Source organism: Mirounga leonina, unplaced genomic scaffold, assembly GCF_011800145.1.
Source record: "Mirounga leonina isolate KUSES-001 unplaced genomic scaffold, KU_Mleo_1.0 Mir_125, whole genome shotgun sequence".
In the NCBI taxonomy this organism is placed as follows: Eukaryota; Metazoa; Chordata; class Mammalia; order Carnivora; family Phocidae; genus Mirounga; species Mirounga leonina.
The window spans coordinates 12535891-12542277 of record NW_023270305.1 but is presented as its reverse complement, the minus strand read 5'-3'; positions in this window follow the sequence as shown (position 1 = coordinate 12542277).

The window sequence follows — 6387 nt, the reverse complement described above, 5'->3', positions numbered from 1 at the left end:
TGGGCAGAGCCTTGAGCTGTCACAGACCTCCTGGCCCTTCCAGCAGAAGGCAGGTTAAAAACCAGCATCTGGGGGCACCTGGGTAGCTCAGTTGGTTAAGCCACTGCCTTTGACTCAAGTCATGATCCCAGGGTCCTGGGATTGAGCCCTGCGTCGGGCTCCCTGCTCAGAGGGGAGCCTGCTTCTCCCTCTGCCTGCCGCTCTGCCTACTTGTGCTCTCTCTCTATCTCTGTTAAATAAATAAATATCTTAAAAAAAACAACCAGCATCTGGTTTGCAACTACACATGGGCATTTTTTGGCATCCTCAAGTTAGTGTGATTATCAATGTGGTTCTCTTTCTGGAACCAAATAGCCAATGCTAAGCAACCCATTCTCTCCCAATTATAACTCTGATGCTAGTATATTTTCAGAGGCATTGAATTTTGCAGCCAGAGCTTGGCTCTGTCCTTTCTCAGCTTCACATTTTCGTTGAAAGATGTTTGGTCCAGTTAGAAGGTCTGTCCTGAACACATTCATCTTCATCTTGATGAGGAGCATGCCATCCCTCGCTAGCATTCCTTTCGGACCCATAAGATGTAGCACAAAAAAATCCAAATTCTGTTCTTTGGCACCATCTAATTTGCTATTTGTTTCCAATATCTTTGCTGCTTATTATTTTCTCCTAAACATTTATTTTTTGAATAGTCAACAGCTGCACATGGTACAAAATACAAAAGGTACCAAAGGGCACCCAGTGGGGTCTCCTCCTCTTACTTCCCAACCCTCAGGCCCTGTCCCCAGGCACCCACAATTGCCAGTCTCTCTGCAGGTCCAAAACCATGGGTGTGCATGTTCTTAAAGCAAACAAACCAATAAGAAACCGACACATGGTGGTGCTGCTTCGCACCTGGCTTTTTCCTTATCCGTCTCTTGGAGAGAATTTCCCATCACTGACACAGAGCTGCCTCGTTCTCTTTCCTAGCTGCCTGTGGTCATACCATCATAGAACCAAAGCCCCTCCCAATGGACATATGGGTGGTTTCAGATCTTTTAGTCTTTGTTTTCATGATCAAAACTGCTAATCAGATGAAGAGAGATGAAAATAGCTCTTGAATACCAATAGTCTCAAGGTTGTCACCCATCCTATACAAGGCTTTATCAGCCTTTATGACATTTCCCACACAAACCAGCTGGTAAGTGTTTAATGACTCTTGGTGGGCTTTCTGTCAGATTTTGGATACCTGCTCAAGGAGACTGAACACCTCCTGATGGGGGACAGCAGGCCTACATATGGCCAATTCTGAATACTCATCTCTAGTTTCCCTTCTCTCTCTTCTCTCCTCTGTTTTTATGCTATATGTGATAAAATAGCAAAATAAATGTCAGAAACAATAGGGAGCATGAGAGTTTGGAGGAAAGAAATATATATGAGCTAAAGAAAAACAAAAAAAGAAGATTTTGGAGAGAGCATTTGAACAGGGCTGGGCTGGGCGCTGTTAGAAAGGAGGGATTCGTGAATTAAAGGCAAAGAAAACAGGGGCACCTAGCTGACTCAGTAGGTGGAGCATGCAACTCTTGATCTCAGGATTGTGAGTTCGAGCCCCACGTTCGTGTAGAGATTGCTTAAAAATAAAAATCTTAAAAAAGAAATAAAGGCAAGGAAAACAAAAAGAGCAAAGGCAAAGAGAGAGGAGGTAATAGCCCAAGCTTAGAAGATAGGGAGAACACCAAATGGACTGGAATGAGCATTTCATGCTGAGAAGCGACTGAAATAAGAGGTAGGTTCCAGAAGGGGGGGCATGGTAACGGACAATCTGAACTAATGGATGGTAAGTTTATACTTCACGTTGGAGGGTCTAAAATAGGTCTGGCTACCTGGCGGGACAAGTTTCCCCCACTTGTTCTTTTTCAGGTGTGTCTTAACAAGTATTGGTCCTTTGCTCTTCCATATAAAATGTAGAATTGCTTTGTCAGGTTCCTTTTGGGATTGTACCTGTAATGACATTGATTCTATAGATTCTATAGATCAATTTAAGGAGAACTCACATCTATATGCATTTGGGGGGACATTTTTATACTTTTAATTTTTTTTTAACTCTCAGGAGATTTCATTTTAATTCTCAGGAGATCTCTACAAATAATTTTCCAACTTGAAGTCAAAAATAACCAAGCACGAAGGGAAATAAGCCAGCCTGAGAGAAGGCTGCATAAAGAACAGACAGTGGGGCCAGACAAGCAGGGACATCATATATAGAGCTTTTAGGGACAGATTATAATATAACTATGCTTACTGGATTTAAATAAGTAAAAGAATGGCTCACGAATATCTGCATGGATAAGGAAGCTATACAAGATGGCAGAAACTTGGTTTTGTTTGCTGCTGAATGGCCAGGGCCTGGACCACTGCCTGGCATGTAATAAGTACTGAGCAAATAGTTGTTGAGGAAATGACTGTCTATACCCTGGGCCTCCTGCCTGGGCTCTTGTCACATACCCAACTGCCTGGTGGTCATCTTTATTAGGATGTTCTTTTGTTTGTTAGCCTCAATTCATGCTCAACATATCAGAAATCTGCAACATGGGCAACACAGACCTCACCATCATCTACACTGCTTACCCTTTTTTCTGTCTGCGTTCTCATCATTATCTCAGTCACTCGGGCTCTAAAACTTGGGGTCACCCTTTTCCGCTCTCTGTTTCCCCCATGCCTAGTGATCACCGAGTCTTCTTCTATTGCTTTTCCTCTCTCTGTCCCTTGTTTTCCATCCCATTGTCAGTAGAGAGTAGGGGTTTTTTAAAAGATTTTAAAAAATTCATTTGAGAGAATGAGAGCCAGCAAGTGAGAGCATGAGTTGGGGCTCGATCCCAGGACCCTGGGATCATGACCTGAGTTGAAGGCAGATGCTTAACTGACTAAACCACCCAGGCACCCCCAGAGTGTAGGTTTTTGATTACTACATACCTGGGTAGCCACTGGGCTTCTGATTGTCAACCATCCCTACTTCTATCTATGCTTTCTACAACTCCTGAATGAATCTTTCTAAAATGGCACTCTGTGCATGTTAATCCCCTCTCCAAAATGTCTATCAATTGCACAGAACAAAAGCCAAGCACTTTGGCCAATACAGAAGTCACACATGCACAGGTTTCTCAGAATATCTACCTCTTTTAGTCATCCAATTCTTCAACAAAGACCAATTGAGATTCCGTTCTGCACCGAGCTTCATGCTAAGTGCTGGGAAGTAAGTGAGTGACAGAGACCCAGTTCTTGCCCTCAGCAAACTTGCTATCTAGAGGGGAAGATAGCCACTTCAGATAACAACTGCAGTTGCATGTGACAAGCTTATCATAGAGGAAGTTCACAGCTGGTGCAGAAGTCCATGGCAGAGAACTTGGAGAGGGTAGGTGAAGAAAAAAAAAAGTGTTGGAGAAGGCTTCCCAGAGTAAAGAACTTTTTAATAGGTTCCATGCCCAGTGTGAAGCCCAGCATGGAGCATGAACTCACAAACCTGAGATCAAGACCTGAGCTGAGATCAAGAGTCCAACCCTTAACCGATGGAGCCACCCAGGCATCCCCAGATGAGTAGAGAACTTTTAATCTCATTTCTTGTTATACCCCCATTGCAACTTTCTGTTGCGTTAGTCATCATTCCTTCTATATCTTATCTTTCCTTCAAGATCCATGGGGGTGAGACCTAGGGAAAAATTTAAGATCTCCTTCTTAGCTCTGATTGTAATACTAAGGTGGTACAGAGGCTATGTTGAATTTAAGTATGTATGTAATGTGTATACATATGTACACGCATACACACATCAGGATGAATCACACAAAAATCACTGAATATTTAACCATTTTTAACCCCCCAAAATGGCAATTCCTTATGGTCCAACCATATGACTTGAAAGCTTTGCCTAGAGCTCTCCCTGCATAAATCCATCATACAAACTTACAGTTTAGCTCCAAGACAAAACTTATAAAGCAGCCCCACAAATGCTCTCTTATACAGCCTACATATTTCCATAAGTGTAAATTCTCATTTACATATTTTACATCTGATCACACGTACATATATAAAAACACAAAATGACAAACTCATTCACAAATGTCCTCACACACCACACACCCGATATACACACACGAAACTGACAGATGCACACGATGCAAATCTACACATGCTCTCTCACACACATTCATCAGAACCAACACATTGGTATACACATAGACTTCCGCAGATATACTTACTCATCTTCAGATATATCCAGACTCATTCTCAAACTTAACAAAGCCAGACACACATGCACCATTTCGGGGAAAATTTCACACCCCCCCACTTTTAATTGGTCTTTTTATAGACCTAGAACACTGGATAATGAAGTGATATAACTATGTTTAAAATAAGAATTAATAAGCTCTGAGCAAAGACCCGAAGAGCTCTGATGTAGGTGAAGTGCACATCCATGAACACACGGACCCTGTAACATCACTGTCGCTGCTCGAAGACATTGTCAGGCTTAGGCCCGCAGTAAGGTTCCACTCTGGAGCTGAGGTCAGCCCGTAAGTGAGCTCTAGGTAGTGAGGTGTTAGCGTGCCTCATCCAGAGAAGGCTTTTTCTATTTCAAGCCCCTGCCAGGCCAGCGCTCCTGCTGGGTTAAGGAAAGTGGAAACCAGTCACAGGGAGGATGAGCTGGAGCTGTTTCTGGGGTGGATTCCCAGTAAGTTATAACAAGCAATCTTTGTCACAGTTGGCCTAGGCAGACAGTTGTGTTAGCAGGAAAATGGCAGTAGCTTGAGTGGGATCTGAGAGTACGTTGGGGTAGGGGGAGATGCCAAGAGTGTCTGCTCCTTTGTTGCACGTGCCTCTTCCCGAGGCTCCAATCCCTTCTTGCTTGCTTCCCCGCCACACACTCTGTCTGGTTTCCATGGACACCAAGATCTATCACAGCAACAGCACGAGAAACTCGGAGCAGAGAAAACCATCAAGCCGAGGCCACTTTTTTAGCTCTTAGGCCCTTCTGAAAATTAGGTAAGAATTGTTCTTGTAAACTTTTTTTGTGTTGAAGTGTAACATACTACCGGAACGTGCACAAATCCTTAGTGTGTAGCCCAGTGGGTTTTCACAACATGAACACACCTATGTGACCACCACCCAGATCAAGAAGTGAAACGTGACCAGCATCTGGAAACCCTCTTTACACCACTTTTCATTCACTATGCCCAAAGATAACCTGAATCCTGACTCCTAATACCGCTGATTAGTCTTATCTATTTTTGAACTTTATATAACTGGATCATCCAGTAATACTCTTTTGTGTTTAGCCTCTTAAAATCAACCTTATATTAATGAGATTCATACCAGTAGTACGGTATTATACAGCAATAGTATAATCCATTGTATAGTATAATCCATTGTAAGAATGTACCACAACTTATTCATCCATTCTGCTACGGTTGGACAAATGAGTTGCTTCCAGTCTTCAGCTACTACTTACAGGACTGCTACTTCTGCCAGCTGTATATATCTGGTAAAGGATATATATCTAGACTATATGAAGAATTTCAAATCAATAAGAAAAAATAAACAGCTCAATAAAACATTGGATAAGATGATTGAACAGACACTTCCCATAAGAGGAAATGGCCTATAGACCTATGGAAAGACACCCAACCTCATTGGTCTTCAGGGACAGACAAATTGAAACTACAATTAGATACTATTACAAACCTATAAGGGAGGCTAAACTTAACAAACTGACAAAATTGAAGGCCAATGAGAATTTGGGAGAGCTAGGATTCTCTATTCACTGTTGGCGGGTATAAATTGATAAAGCCTACTTTGAAAAACTATTTGGTACCACCTACCAAGGCTGAATATATATCTACCCTATGACAAAGCAATTCAGCCCCATAGACACGTGGACACCAGTAATTTTGATGGATTTTGCAAAATTTTAAGATTGCATCAAGCTACTAATATGCATGACTAATCCGTAGCAGATTGGTCATTTTAAATCTTTCCAACATAATCATCAGAGTTCCTATTTTTTTATGATTACCCACAACTCTTGTCAACCTCTCTGCTCTAACTTGACCCAAACTGCTAAAGACAGCTAGGTAAAAAGCAGAACCCTATAGCATAGCACTAGCGATTTCCTCCCTTCTTTGCTTCTTGTTTCTTTGGGGGGGGGGGGCAGGGCGGGTGGCAGAGGGAGAGAGAGAATCTCAAGCAGGCTCCATCGCGGAGCCTGAGGTGGGGTTCAATCCCAACCCTGAGATCATGACCTGAGCTGAAATCAAGAGTTGGATACCTAACTGACTGAGCCACCCAGGCACCTTCTTTCTTTGCTTCTATTTTTTGTCATTCCCTTCCCTTCCCTTCCCTTCCCTTCCCTTCCCTTCCCTTCCCTT